This window comes from Marmota monax, unplaced genomic scaffold, assembly GCF_021218885.2.
Source record: "Marmota monax isolate L192 unplaced genomic scaffold, Marmota_monax_Labrador192_F-V1.1 WCK01_AAM20220418_F8-fsc00015, whole genome shotgun sequence".
In the NCBI taxonomy this organism is placed as follows: Eukaryota; Metazoa; Chordata; class Mammalia; order Rodentia; family Sciuridae; genus Marmota; species Marmota monax.
The window spans coordinates 23,272,414-23,288,335 of NW_026692194.1; positions in this window are offsets into that span (position 1 = coordinate 23,272,414).

A 15,922-nucleotide genomic window follows, 5' to 3' on the forward strand; every position below is an offset into this window, starting at 1 on the left:
CTAACCACTTCCTTTACAGCTAGAAGCTCAGTAGGCATGTGACTGCCTTTCAAGATATCACAGGAGATAGTGTTACAAAAATGTTATGCAAAACATACATCACCAGCTTTCCAATCTGAGATATCTACCCACCGTCTGATAACAGCCTCCCAAATTTAAAAAATATTTTAAATTTTCCCATACCAACACTCTTCTTGTAGATATAAAATTCTAAGTTAATTGGAATATCGTTTAGATGGCTGTCACAAAAAAACTTCAAACTATACTGGGTTAAACAAAATAGTTTGTTTTTCTATCATAAAAATTGATGATGGTCTAGGACTGATGATTGTATTAGCGGTTTAGTGGTTTTGGAGGACCCGGGCTCAGTACCCTATTACTTCATTATTCTCCACGTGCTTCCTCCATAACAGGGCTAAGTCAAAGAGCTTCCACCCTAGGTTGGGTTTCTTGGGAAACAGGCTCTGGGACAGGGATTTGCAGGTAGGTGCTTGGTTGGGAGTGCTCTTGGGATAGGCTCTATGGAGGGGAGGGAAACAGGTCTGGACAGAGGGAGAAACTGAACCATGTTGCAGTTGCAACCAAAGCCTCAGCCACCCCACGGGAGCTCTGCAGCTGGGGCAGCCACTGAATTCAGGCTCCATTTGATACCCCCTGGGAGGAGGGGTAACTTTGGGCAAAGCAGTTTCTGGGAAACACAGCTGAACCGTGAGCTGACTCCTGGCAGTTGGTGGAAGGAGTGCCTGAGTTTTGAATGAGGTTTCTGGGAGTCCATGACATCGTCTGCTAGAGCTCCTGTGGGTCTCACCGTGGATTGTCCCCATCCAATGGGCAAAGAGATCATTGGCCAGAGTTAGCAACCTGGTCAGTTGTATCTACCTGGAAGAGACATGAGCTCAGCTAAAATCTCAAGGAAAAAAAAAAAATCCCCAGAAGCAATAGCAAATACTGGGGTCATCTGGGCGTCTGTGCCACATGTTCCTTGACTCCATGTTCACCCCCAGGCTTTGTCCTGTCTGTCCTCAAACCTTGCCTTCCTCTACTTCCTCCTCTGACCTTGGTCCCTCTGCCCACCTGACATCGCCTCTTGAATGCTGCTACTTGAATGAGATTGCCTCTTCCACTTGCATGTGACAGTATTAAACTTAGCTACAGGGAAGTAAAGAAAGATTTTATTCATTCCTATCATTGATCAAAGAGTGAATCCAGCTTGAGGCATGGACAGATCCAGAGGTTCACAGGATGTTGTCAGGCCTCCGTCTCTGTCTCCCATCAGCTGTCCTCTATACTAGTTTCCTTCTCTGGCCACCTCATTCCCTATAGTGTGTAGCAAAAAATGCCCCTGACAGCACCCCACTCACTTTTCCATAGAGCTCACAAACTGAAAGAGGAGTGTAACCCTCTCTTCTTCAGCCTACCCCAGTGGCTCTGGGCCAATCTCTGTGACCAGGGGGTTGGGTTCTCAATTATGCAGACTGAGTGGTACCCTGCTATATGGTGCAGAATGTGAGACATTATAACTGATAGCCCAACCGGGAATTTCTGCAGTGGGGGATGGTTAAAGCCCTAAAAGAAAAAAATAGGCATCTATTTCTAAAAAGAAGGGGAATGGATGCAGATGCTGGACCATCTCAAACTGAACATGTCCACAAGTGCACCCTTGGTTCCCTACGCACCTCCCCAAATGTGCTGATCCCACTCTTCCCATGTAGTAACTGGTGTCTCCATCTACCCAGTTGCTCAAGCCAGAAACGGGGTGGGGGGGTCATCCTCCTACCTCTGTCCCTCTACCCAGCATCCCCACCAATCAGTAAAGACAGATTCTACCACCTGGATCTCTTGACCCAGTCCCCTTTCTCCCTGTCAACACCTCATCAGACCTCTGTCACCTTTTCTCTGTGCCATTCCAATGACTTCCTCCTGACTTCCTCCACACATCAGTGCTCACTCTTGTTGCCGATTTTTACCCAGCAACCAGAGGTATCCTTTGGAAACATACAAACGGACTGTGTGTAACATGACCAATGGTGTACCTGAAATAAATGGACTTCAGGGTGATGAATCCAATTCTTAGATTCACTGGGTGAACCCCAAATCAGAATTCACTTGTCACTTCCCACAGCACTCACCACCTGAAGACTGCTCAGCATCTCTTTCCTCATCCATCCTGGAAGCCCTGAGGGAACAGGTCTTGTCAGTTGCAAAAACCACCATGCCCCAGATACTATTTGGAGTCCATACCCTGGGGACTTGATAGAATCAGGAAGGTGTTCTTAGCAAGGGGACCCTAGGCTCTGGAGAGGGGACAGAGGAGCTATGCCATTGAGAAAGAGTGCTCTGCCAAGGAGAGAATTCAAGAGAGGCATCTCCAATGAGGAAATCCTCTCCAGGTGAAGGGGGAGGGGAGGGCAACTGCATAGCTCCCATGGGTCTGGGTGCAAAGCAGAAGGTTCTGGCTTTTTCCCAGCTGCACAGTGGGGATATCATAGCATCAAATATCCAAATGTTAAGATATGATGATCCAAATGATCCAGGAGCAGGAGGAGGTGACATGATGGGAACACAGGAATCAGGATGCCCCCACACATACGAGCTTCCTCATTGGGACAACAGTATAGCTCCAATATCCTGCTCACCTCCCATATCTAGAACACCACGATTGGGTAACCAATCCAACCTGATAGATTGCTCTGAGAACCCTGCAAGGAGGTTGTCATGCCTCAAGTTCACTGTAATGTTATGTGATATGTCCCACAAAATCTCATGTGTGAGACAATCTAAGAAGGTTTAGAGGAGAAATGGTTGGGTTGACCCAATAGTGAATAAATCCCCTGACAGGATTAACTAAGTGGTAATTGAAGGCAGGTAGGATGTGGCTGGAGGAGGTGGGTCATTTGGATGTGGCTTTGAGGTATATATTTTGTATCTGGAAGGTGGAGTCTCTCTCTCTCTCTCTCTCTCTCTCTCTCTCTCTCTCTCTGTTTTCTGATCATCATGTGACCACCTCCCTCCACCACAGTCTTCCGCCGTGATGTTCTGCCTCATCTTGAGCCCTAAGGAACGTAACTTGCTGTCTGTGGATTGAGACCTCTGAAAGCCTGAGCCTCCAGATAAGCTTTTCCTCCTCTAAAATTGTTCTTGTCTGGTCTTTCAGTCGTAGCACCTCTCCCTTCAACTGAAACCCACAGTGATAGAGCTCTCTTCACATTTTGGCCCACTGTCCAGCTGGTAATGATACCTCATGTCCCTATCAAATGTAATGCTACATAATTAGTTCCAACACTGATGTTGATCAGTGGTGGGGCTGACAGGTATGGGCAGGGCCACCCAGGGCCATGTAGGAAACCGTGAGAATCTGTGTTCCACAGGGTGAGGATGCCTGTCTACACGCCCTCCTGCCCATCAGCCCCCTCAGGTTGTCATCTCCCAGAACTGAAACTATCTTTCTTTTTATTTCTCTTCAACATCTTTTTCCTGACGTGATGGCCAGGCTCCAATAGGTCCCCCAATGATCCATGTCTACTTGTATTCATGCTCCTCTACACTCCCCTCCCTGTTTAAACAGTAGGATGTTGTGGAAAGAGCCACATATGACATCTAAGACAAGGCCATAATAAAAGACATTGCAGCTCCAGCCTTGGTCTCTCTGATCACTAGCTCAGTGGGAAGCCAACTTCCCTGTCATGAGGATGCTCAATCAGTCCTAAGGAAAGATCTATGTGTCCGGGAACAGAGGCCTCCTGCCAACAGCCAGGGCTGACAGCTGGTGTGTGAGTCCGCCATCTTGGAAGTTGATTTTCTAGCTCCAGAGCCTTTGATGACTGGAGTCCCAGTTGACATGTTGCATGTATTTTCACAGCAGAGCCTGAGCAGAATCTTCAGCTAAGCTAATTCCAAATTCCTGACCCCCAGAGACAGTGTAATATGATGAATGTTTATTGATGTTTTAAGATGCTAAATTTTTAGATAATTTGTTACACAGCCATAGATATTTGATACACCAAGTCTCTTCTGTATTCCATAGCACAGCCCAAGCCTTCTGGCCTGCCGAGGAGAGAGAAGCTCTTACTCTGGAGCCAACCATGCATATGGGGAGAAAGATTCATCCTGAGTCCATTTGGGGGACCTGAGGGTTCATGTGGGGTCTGACAGTGTAGTCTAGTAGCCCAGATATAGGACATTAGAAACACAGCTCAGGAGGTGCTTGGGCAGGATGTTAGAGACCCTGGAGGGCTCAGAAGGATGAAGATGATGAGAAGAGAAAGTATTACAGGTTAGGGAGCAAGATGCTTGTCTAGGAGCCCTCTGAGGGTTATAGTCACATTACAACTCTACTCTTGCTACTGCTACTAGTCATAAGGACAAACAGCAGAGCTGCTGCCTTTCTGCAGCACCTTCTATGAGCAGGAACTTCTGCATTTTCTTTTATACTCTTTTTCAAACCCCTGGTGAGTATGAACTTTTATTATACCCATGTAACAGATGGGAACACTGAGATTCTGAACTGTTAAGGAAGTGACTTTCCAACACCCACTCAGCTAATAAGTGCAGAGCCAGGATTTGAACCTGAGGGATCTGACTCCAGCCTCAGAAGCAGGAATGTGAGGGTCCTTGGTGGGACCTCCTGCTGTGCACCACTGGAAGTGAATGGGGTGCCTGGCTCTGAGGCCACCTTGTTCCAACCAGGAGCAAGCTGAGTGGCAGGGCTCTGAGACTGTGGCTCTGGTTAAGTCATCCTTACCCAAAGAACTGAAGCTGCCTCAGCCCTTTCCTGGCTGTTTCCTCCTCTCTGGCTCCCAGGCCCCTGGGCCTGCTGTATACATCTTTTTTTCCCACTCCTTAGGCTCCTCAGGTTCGTGGTAAGTGCTGAAAGACAGGGCTCATTCATGTGTCCCTGGCCTATCCTGCTGTCTGTGACCCTTAACCCTCAACACAAAATGTCTGAACGGGTGCTGAAATGGGGCATCTACTAAGAGCTATGTGCAGAGTGACCCCAAGGTGGCTTATCTCCTGAGCACAACCTGCATTACACCTGCATAATATGGTCCATGCCAGAGAGCTGAGCCCGGCTTGGAGGCCTTGAGGCAGGAAATGGGATCCAGGCCCTGTACGTGCATTAGAAAGGTGGAGGGCTGGCCCTGGAGTGGAGGGTTTCAAGCCTTCAAGCCTCTTTCCTTGGAAGATTCTGTAAAGATACCATGCCCTTGCTAAGGAGGCCTGGTGTCCAAATCCTCTCTGGAGGTGTCTCCAGGAGTGTAGATAATGTGGCTCCTTTTTCCTCAGGGGAAGCAGGCTGTGGGACACCCCTGGGCATGGCTCTGGAGGCCTGATGAAGATCTCTGCGCTGGAGGCAGAGTGGAGGCAAACAGGAGCTGCCCCAGGGGCCTGCAGAGTGTTCACCAAGGGCCCCCCACAGCTGGGTCACCTACATTCAAAATGGGCTTGGAAGAGTGGCTGAGGAGTGGGTGGGCAGACACAAGGCAGTGACAGAGGCCCCAGAGGAGTGTGAGACACAAGGATCCTGGGCACGCACAGCCCTACTCCCTGCAAGGCCTCAGGGACAACAGCACACCTCCTGTGCATAAAAGGGCAGGAGGAAGAACCACCTGACTCTAGTGACAAGGGAGGGGGGCAGGGCCTCCAAAGCCATCCCCAGGACCAGGAGAGGTGCGGCTCTGCCCATTCAGGCTGATGCTGACCTTGGCCCCATCAGAATGAGGCATGGGTCTCGGGTCATCTGCTTATCCACCACACCTTTGATTTCCCAGAGGTCAGAGTCGGGGTGTGCAGAAGAGACAGCAGAGCCCCCTTTCTGGGCACATCTGAGCTCCCTCCACGGAAAAAGACCCAGAGAGAGTGAGTAAGACGGGAAGAGAGAAGCCAGGGCTGAGGCGTGAGGTGGGCTGAGCGAGAAGGTAGGAGAATGGAGGAGCAGAAGTGAATGAGAGGGGTGGAGTCATCCTAAGAGAGGCAGCTGGGGAGGACAGAAGGTGGCCAAGGGCGTGGAGTTTCTTGGTACCAAGGATGGAACTCAGGGGCGCTTAACCACTGAGCCACATCCTGGGGCTTTTTTATATTTTATTTAGAGACAGGGTCTCACTGAGTTGCTTAGGGCCTCCCTAAGTTTCTGAGGCTGGCTTTGAACTCACAATCCTCCTGCCTCAGCTTCCCAAGCCTCTGGGATTATAGGCATGTGCCACCGCACCAGGCAAGCAGTTCTTTTTAATGGGGAGATAGGAGTTCCCAAACCACACCAAGTCAAAGGTGGGGAAACAGAGCCCACCTGCTTTGTGCTGAGGCTTTCCCAGTCAGTTCAAGCCCATGGGGAAGAGAGTGGTAGACACCCAGCCAGGGCCTCCCCCAACCAGGAGCACTCACAGTTGGTGGGGTCTGCCCCAGTGTCCCAGGTCAATGTTTAACCATGGCTCAAGCCCAGGAATGCCCTATCTGTGACATGCAATTACAGGGGCTGGGTTTCAGCCCCAGCACTGGCAAGGGCTCAGTGGCAGGAGATAAGCAGGTGGCACCAGGAAGAGTTGTGTGTGTGCTCAACTGTGGGCTCCCAGCACCCCCACCAGGATCCACTCACAAGGCCTCCATTGTTGAGGTCTGGCTCCCAGCCCATCACCAGCCAGATAGGAGCTGCCGTTCTGACGAGGCAAGAAAAGCACACCCCAAGATGCCGTTACCCATCCTTATCAAGCGGAGGGAAGGGAGCCAGGCGAGCTAATGTTGATCCAGAGAAAAAAAAGGAAAGAAAGCATTAGCAATCCTGGTGAAAGTCAGTTCCAGCAACAGGGCAGGGGTCAAGGGAGCTCACTGGCCCAGCTGGGGTTTTTTAAATGAGCAGCTGGAGGAAACTGGAGGGGTAGGACAGTCTGGCTGGGGGAGGAAGCTCCGGTGTCCTGCCCTATGCTGAGTGTCAGGGTGCAGGGGCGAGAACATGACATTCTGCTTCCTAGAACTGAGGTCTAGTTAGGAAAAATGCTTCATTTCTTCACCTAAATGTTATCAGGAGCCACCACATGCAGACACTGAAATAGATCTTGGGGGTGAAGTTCAAGTTGGAGCCTTTCTGTGGAATATAGCTGAAAAGAGAGAGCTGTGAACCTTAGCATCTAGCAGGACATGGGGCAGATCAGACAGCAGATAGCGGGTGGTGGCTCTAGAGTAGATAGTTGGGTAAGGCCTTAAAGATTGGACCAGGGCTGGGAGCTGAAGGAGAAATGCAGATTATTCCCAGGAGGCCCACAAATCCCGACTCCCTGCTCTACCCATTGATACCAGGCAAGGAAGTTTGTCTCAATGGGCCATCGCCTATCAGACGGGGGAGCTGAGAGGAAATACCCATATGGGTTCATGCTGAGGGCCAGAAAACAGCAGGTGCTGAGCATGGGGCCCAGCACAGTGGCATACCGTGTCCCCCAGGGAAATCAGGATCAGCAATCTGCAGGCAGGTGGTGACCATCTAAGGTGGGAGACAAGATGTGGACAATGTGGGCTAGACCCAAGTTGGGATGGTGGGCTGGGGTAGCTTAGTGGGCAAGGAGGGGAAAGCCACTATGGAGGAGGAAGAATGTGAGCAAGAAAAGGAGGAGCCCGGCCTGTGGTGGGAAGGGGTCATTCACAGGCCCATCCACCCCATTGCAAGGGCCATGCACCTGGAGAGCCCTTACCTCCCACTCTTGCAGATGGTGACTCTCCACACCACTTAAGCATGCTCCAAAACTCAAATTTGGAAGAAAAGAGCCGGACAGATCGTGTTAAAGATGAAAAATCCCTAGAAAAATGTCAGCTGATAGAGTCTGCAGCCCCCCAAACAAGGAGTAAAGCCGCCCATTTGGTGAAGGTTAGATGTGGATTTGGAGGAAAGGGATGGACATGGTGGCAGGCTGGCTGCTGGGGAGACCTGCTGATTAGAAAAGGGCCGTGGGCTGAGTCTCGCCCTGTGCAGGCAAACGGAGCAGGCAGGTGAGTCTGCAACAGGGCTGCTGTGAGGGACAGACAAGGCCCAGGGGAAGGACAGAGGTCGTACTTGTCGGCTCAGGCTGCCTTAACGAAATACCACGGACCAGGTGCTTCAAACACCAGGCATTTATTTCTCAGGCTGTGGAGGCTGGGAAGTCCAAGGTGAAGGTGGAGGCAGATTCAATGTCTGGCGAGGGCTCTCTTGGCTTGCAGACAGCTGCCTTCCCATAGTGAGCTCACAGAGCCTTTCCTCTGAGTGGCAGAAGAGATCTCTCATGTCCCTTCCTTTTCTTACAAAGACAACACCAGTCCCCTTGGATTCATGCTCCACCTCTATGACCTCATTTAATATTAATTCCTTAGAGGCCCCCATCTCCAAATACAGCCACACTGGGGCTTGGGGCTTTGATGTGTGAATTCTGAAGGGGCACCAATATTCTGTCCATACCAAAGGCTTCCTTTGGTGTGCAAAGCAGAGACAAGATTATGTGGTATGCAAGGATTTAAGGCTCTCCCTTCCTGGGAATGGCAGAACAGTCTGGAGGGTGGGGTGGTACAGAAAACCTGAGAATAGCCTGGTGTGGTGGTGCACACCTGTAATCCCAGCAGCTCGGGAGGCTGAGACAGGAGGATTTCGAGTTTAAAGCCAGCCTCAGCAAAACTGAGGCACTAATCAACTCAGTGAGACCCTGTCTCTAAATAAAATACAAATAAGGCTGAGGGTGTGACTCAGTGGTCAAGTGCCCTTGAGTTCAATCCCTGGTATCCCTCCCTCCAAAAAAAAAAAGAAAAGAAAAGAAAAGAAAGACTGAGAAGAGGAGGAGAAGGTGCCTTGCTCCCTGGAAGCTCTGAGAACATTTGCATTAGACATTCTTAAATGAGAATAAAGGGACAAAAATAGCTTCTACTGTCATTAGTAAGAGTAGAAACTTAATGATGGAAATACCTGACTGCCCAAGAGTCTGTGTTCTTTAAATCTTAACCATCAGTGGATAGCAAATCTTTATGGTTCATAGTTTTGGGGGAAAAAATGTAATCATGGGCAAAGCAATAAGGGTAAAAAAAGAGTTCTATCTTTCATCTCTCAATTATGAACCCTCAGAAAATCTTAAGTGGTTGGTTCACATTATAAAAATGCCGCTTCTATTGTTATTCATGTAGTGACTGCTGAATGAATAGCAGGCGTGGTATTTGGAGGGAAAGAAAAACAAATCTTCTTGGAGCCTATGTGCCTGTTATTGTATATACATCATCTCATTTAACCTCGTGACAACTCTGCAGAATTAACATTCGTTCAGTTTATGTATCTGTTAGCTTTTTTGTCTTGAAGCAGGTTGGGTGAAAGTTTCCTCATTTTGATGTTAAACATCAGTGTTGGTTCTCTAGCTAGTAAGCAAGAGTTGGGATTCAAACTCAGGTCTTTTGAAGTCTGATGTCCCCAGCCATTACACTCTTTGCTGCCTTAGTCTTGTGCAAGGCAACAACAAATGGGGCACACACATAAGGCACACACACACGTACACACAGGGCTGTGCCTGGTCGTCGCCCCCTCCCCCACATCCAGCCACAATTTGGCTACCCAGGGCCCAGCTAGGGACCAGCTTTTGAGGGGATGATGCAAAGTAGTATCCTTCCCATCCTAAACCTCTATAAATCGGAGCCCACGGCACACAGCCTGTCTTTCCATCCTTACCAGAATCAGAAAATGAGATTTCAACGCCACTCAATTACCTCCAACAAATCCTCACAGAAGATCTTCCAAGCACTCGGCTCTGTACAGCTGGGAGGTGTGGGGAGAGGCCCCTTGCGGGGTCCTGCCTCCCTGGTGACTCCAGGTTCAGGAGCTAGAGTCCCCACATGAGGGTTTTGCTCCGACAGGGAGGCACCTGGCTCTTGTCCTCCTGAGTCTTAAGCTCTCAACCTAGAATCATGGGCCCTTTTTTGCCTTTTATAGAACGAGAGGTCATACCACATAGCCGCTGTGTCCTTTGTCTCTGTCCATTCTAGCTTGCTGGCCTTTACTGCAGCTCCTAAATACCCCCAGTTCTGGGCCAGTTGCCCTCACTCGGTGGACACTCATTTAAGGACAGGGATGCCTGCATCAAGCCCAGAATTGTGCCTTGTAGCTCCCCTGTTCCAGTGCTCACTGTGGCCATCTCCCACTTTATTTTTAAGACTTAATTCTACTCCCTGTCCAGTACTCGATCTCTGAGCTAGAGTCCCAGACTTTTTTATTATGAGACAGGGTCTCCCTAAGTTGCCCAGGCTGGTCTCAAACTTTGATCCTCCTGCCTCAGCCTCCTGAATAGCTAGGATTACAGGCATGTATCATCACACCCGATTGAACTTAATTCAAGAAAGTTAACTTCCTTCAGGAGGGCTCCTGTGACCTCCCAAAGCCAGGTTGGGTTCCCCTTCCCTGAGGACCCCGGCACACTAAAATTTCCCTGTAAGAGCCCCCCTTCCTTGGGGTATGGACCTCTTTATTTAGGGATTTCTTCTACTAGACTGGGAGCTCCCTGAGGGTGAGCCTTGAGTCTGCCATCCCTGTATCTCCAGAGCATGGTTCACAGTCAATACTCAGTTAGGGTTGCCAAATGTAGCCCATAAAAATGTAGGATGCCTAGTTAAATTTGAATTTCAGATAAACAATGAAATAATGATTAAAATATTTCCTTTCTTGGCAATCCAAGGCACAATAAATATTGATTGTATTACCTAATGTCATGAGCAAAAAGCACAGAGAAAGGAAAAGCAAGAAGCCATTTGGAAGAAAGCAACAAATCAGCCTCAAGACTTGTGCAAAGGGCTAGGGATGTGGCTCAAGCGGTAGCGCGCTCGCCTGGCATGCGCGGGGCGCTGGGTTCGATCCTCAGAACCACATAAAAATAAAATAAAGATGTTGTGTCCACCGAAAACTACAAAAAATAAATATTAAAAAAAAAAGACTTGTGCAAAGATGTCACAGGCAGCAAAATGAGAAAAGTCTAGTACCTGCCTGTCCGGTCCCTATAGTGATTCCAGAGCCTGAATGAAAGAGCACACGGCCAAAGAGGTAATATTGAATGGTAGGAAAAGAAGTGAGGATGTCAAAATAGAAAGGGTTAAGATCAACAACAGTGGCTTTGGTCAAGGGGCATCTGAGGAGGTTAAGTGACCTGTAAGCTATAGTTGCTACACTCCCAAAATTTGGACTCAGAGGTGGCCCTGGTCTGATCTGATGAGAAACTGAGACTATCCTCCCAGGCATAGAAGGGGCTTGTGCCCACCACGGGCAGGGCAAGCAGGACTTCCACCCTAGGCCTGAGCCTGACTTGATCCCCCAAAGGCAGGACAATGCAAAAACAGATTCTCCCCACCTTCTCCAAACACCAGAAAAGCACATCAGTTCCCCTGGGGTCCTTAAGGCAAGAGTCACTGTCCCCTATTAGACTGGGGCTCCCCTAGAGCTCCTCAGGCAGAGAAAGGCCCAGGGGGAGTTTCCCTAACCTGAAAGAGGCCAGTGGGCTCTGGGGCCCCAGGCTGCCAGGCAGTGTGGTGGAGAGAGGGACGGTGTCCAGCTCCAGCAGGAAACAAGCCCTCATTGTCCCCCTGGGCTTGGCCACACAATGGGAGCCTGTGTCCTGGCAGCAGCTGTGTGCAGCTCCAACCGAGGTGGACACCAGCCTTGAAGAAGCACACAGCCTGGGGGACCCCGTCTGTTTCATGTCCTTCCCAGTGGGACCTGTGGGCTGGCCCTCTGTGCCTAAGGGACAGCATGTATCTGGGGGCACTGGCTGCAGCAGAGGGTGCATGCTGCAGGTTCACACAGCAGGTCACACTGAGTGCAGGCAAGTGTATGCTCAGTGTCTGCCCACATGTGGGTCTGGGTATGCGTGCGCACACGTATCACACGGAGAGCAGGTGATGTTTCTGAGCACGTGGTAGCACACGTGCCCAAATGGGGCATCCTCCCTGAGACCCAGGCCAGGGAGGATGACTGTCTGTCAAGCTTCCTTGGGTGAAAAGTATCAGAAGATGGAGAACATGGCTCTGTCCAGTGGAAACTCAGGTTCTGTGTGAACGTCCACACACGCACAAGCAGAGTGGAGGTGTTGAGTTCTGGCCAACCGGGTTAGGTGGTGGGCAGACAGGGGGGGGGGGGTTCTTCTGTAGGGTAACAGCTGCCCAGACACTCCTGTCACTCCGCAACACCCCAACACACACACACACACACACACACACACACACCATCACTTGGCCTCTCCCTCTTGATGATTCTCTACATCAGAGACCCTGGTCTAGGTTGTGACATTGAGACAAATAGTGACAGGTAGCTGAAACTCTTCCAGGCTCGCAATGTCCCCCTGAGGGCTGAACTGTCCAATCTACCCTTGTATCCTTCCCATCCTAAACTCCCTATAAATCGGAGCGCACGGCACACAGCCTGTCTTTCCATCCTTACCAGAATCAGAAAATGAGATTTCAATGCCCCTCAATTACCTCCAACAAATCCTCCCGGAAGATCTTCCGAGCACTAGGTTCTGTACAGCTGGGAGGTGTGGGGACAGGCGCCCTGCTGGGCCCTGCCTGCCCTGCGACTCCAGGTTCAGGAGCTAGAGTCCGCACATGAGGGTTTTGCTCCCACTAACCTCACAACTGTTGCTGGCACCCCAACCCTGCACCTGAGGGTGTGTGGGGGGGCTTTCAGGACTAATGCCCCCCAATTCCAGGGCCATCTTCCCAGTTGCCAGGGCACAAAGGACCTGGTTAAAGGGCTCCAGAGAGGAGGGGCATGGGACAGGGTGTCCCCTGCCCATTATATGAGATGGTACAGGTTGAGGAGGAGCTGGGAATCCTGGGCCCTCCTTCTGACTAGAAGGAAAAGCTGTCATACCCCCCAAGAGGGCCTCCTGCCCTCAGGGTCCCACACGGCGGCAGATCAGGGGTCATTGCCTAATGGCAGGCACCTCCCAATTCACCGCACTGAAGTGTCCCCCCTCTATTTTGGTCTGCAATGGAAAAGGTGCACTATGATCCTCTGGGTAAGACATGAAAATATTAGGAGTCAGTTTTTTATTATTTTTTTTAATCTAAAAATTTAAGAAAGGCTTAAGAAATCCTTAATAATGGATTGTCACTGTGCCCTCCTCCCTCAGTCCCAGTTTCAGATTGCCCTGAGTTCTGGAAGGTTCTGTAGGGGTTCTGGGGTGAGGGGAGTTTCCCCGTGTGCGGTGCGTCGGGCGCCTTCCTGTCCTGACTCACCGTCAGAGCATGGCTTTGCTCATCACTGGGCAAGGGCTGCAGGCCATGCCAGGGTGCTGTGGTCGGCTTTGTAAAAAGGATGCCTCAAATAGAGGGTTCTCAGACTTTGTAAACAGAGGGGCACAATGGGAAACTCTTCCTAGGTCCTCTGGGTATCACATTGGTGGGTTTTGTGGTGGTGGTTGTTGTGTTTTTTGCAGTTCTGGGGAGGGGACCCAGGGCCTCAAGAATGCATTACTCTGCTACCGAGCTACATCCCCAGCCCTCTGTGCTCACTTTTCTTGGACAGAAGGTAAATGGGTTCTGAATTCACTAACCTCTTCTATGACAAATGGCCATTCGTAGCATGTGACCTCAGTAAATATTTCAGACAAAAACAGTCAGTGAAGACATTTAAACAATCAGCGAGAGGCAAACAGCTTTTCAAATAGCAGGTATGCTAGGGAGAGAGCATTTTGAAAATGATTATTTGGACATGTTTTCATCATATGGAGATCTTATTGCTGAAAACTATGTAAACATGTCACTTATTAAAAACTACGTGGCTAAAAAACTAAACTTGAAAAATTTTCCAAAGAGAGGATTTAAGAGAATTTCAAGTCAGTTTGTTAAGATTATAAAGTAAAAATGCCCTCTTAATTACTTTGTAAGAACAATAATTTGATATCAGGAAAGATGAAAACTTACTAGCTACATGTGCACAATTGATGATTGGGAGTGGAATTCCAAATGTCATGAATTAATGGGCACAGTCAGTGATAATCCTCTGTCCTTTGAGGTCTCTCTTACAATGGTGGCCATCATGAATATATATCCAAACTAAATTGAACCAAGTCTTCCCATTGCTGTATCACAAAGTATTTTTTGAAAAAAAGATTTGAAAAATGCAATTCATTCAACCGCAGAGAGAATAGAGCACATTTTAATAACAAGAACTTTGATAACATCCCGAGAACATGGATCCATCTAACCAAAGCCTCCTACTTCTGACCTCTCTGTGCCATGAGATGATTAGGAAGTGTCCTTGTTCTTCAAAACAGCTTAAATCGGATTTTCTATTACTTTTGCAGGCAGAAGCTTCCTGAGCTACCACTTCAAATCAGTCTGTCTGTCCCAGATTGGTGTTAGCCTAAGGGCTTCACCACAACTGGGTCCTGGGGTGGCATCACAGAGGAAATCCCAGGGGCCAGTTTGTGAGATCCGGGAGCAATAACACCAGCAGCAAGCAGACATTTTGGAGTCACCTTCTGTTGAGAGTCACAGCTCTGTAAGAAAATGGCAAACTTTTCCAGACTGCTCTAGCCTATGACCTAAAGACGACAATAAAACAAGTAATAGAAAATAACTATTTATTGAGCATTTACTATTTGCCAGGCTCCGTCCTCAGTGTGTGGCATGTGTCATCTCATTTCAGACAATGACAATCTGATGAGATGATGCTACTGCTACTGCTGTGTGCATGTCAAGAGGTTGTCCAAAGTCCTCCAGCTGTGAACACCAGGGCCAGGATTTCCACTCAGGCAACCCTGTTCAATTGCTCTACTCTCTTTTTAAAAGCAGCTCTCTTGGGGGTATAATTGATGTACAAAAAGTTGCACATATTAAAACGACTGGATGAGTTTGGAATATGGGTACACTTGTGAAACCATCACCACCGTCAAGGGAAGAAATGTAGCCATCACTTCCAACCGTTTCTTGGTGCATCTTTGTCCGGTTTTTGTTCTGTTTTGTTGTAACATGAGATCCACCCTCTTGCCCCTCCCCCTTAGCCACTCTGCTGCCTTGCCCTTAATCCCTGTGTTCTGGCTTGATCATAGGGAGACTATCTAAATTATAGGGATTCCCTGCATAGAGAAGTCTCTGTTTATTGAGTTCTACCTATGACCATCCATAAAATTCAATCCATCTGGCTGTCCCAACCATAATGACATCATCCACTCCTATTTGAGAACATGAGTCCCACTTTGGGGACTTAGCATCTTAAAGTGAGCAGAGAGCCCTGTTCTGCTTTTTCAAAGAAACAACGGCAGCTCAAAGGCTGCCCCAATGTCTCTTCAGAGTTTCCTATAAATGTCTCCAAAAGAGGACACAGAAATGCTCCCATTCCCGGGGGATGCTCCTTTGCCTATTGAACCTCGGCAAGAGGAGGCAGGAAAACACACTCGGGCAAGACGGCACCATCATGCCGCCAGGAACCTGGGTAACTCTGGAGCTGGCTATCTGGGACTCATCCTGGGGTGGCCAATTTCTAACTCAGGAAACTTGGGCTAGTTACTTAACTTTCTTATATGGCAATTTCTTCATCTATAAAATAAGGAAAACCCACCAAAGGGTTTTAAGAAGACAAAAGTTAATATTTGTATTAGGTCAATGCTGTCCAGAATATAGATAAAAGAACTTTTCTTTCTTCTTTTTTTTTTTTTACCACGGATTGAACCCAGCCGTGATTTACCACTGAGCCACATTCCCAGCCTTTTTATTTGAGTCAGAGTCTCACCAAGTTGCTTAGAGCCTCACTTAGTGGCTAAGGTTGGCCTTGAACTTGTTATCCTCCTGCCTCCATCTCCTGAGTTGCTGAGTTGACAGGCATGCACCACCATGACTGGCTAGATAAAGAACTCTTAAACCCAGTAGAAAGAAAATACCCAGATGAAAAATGGGCACAAAATTTGAACAGACATGCAGATAAGACCAAACACACACACACACA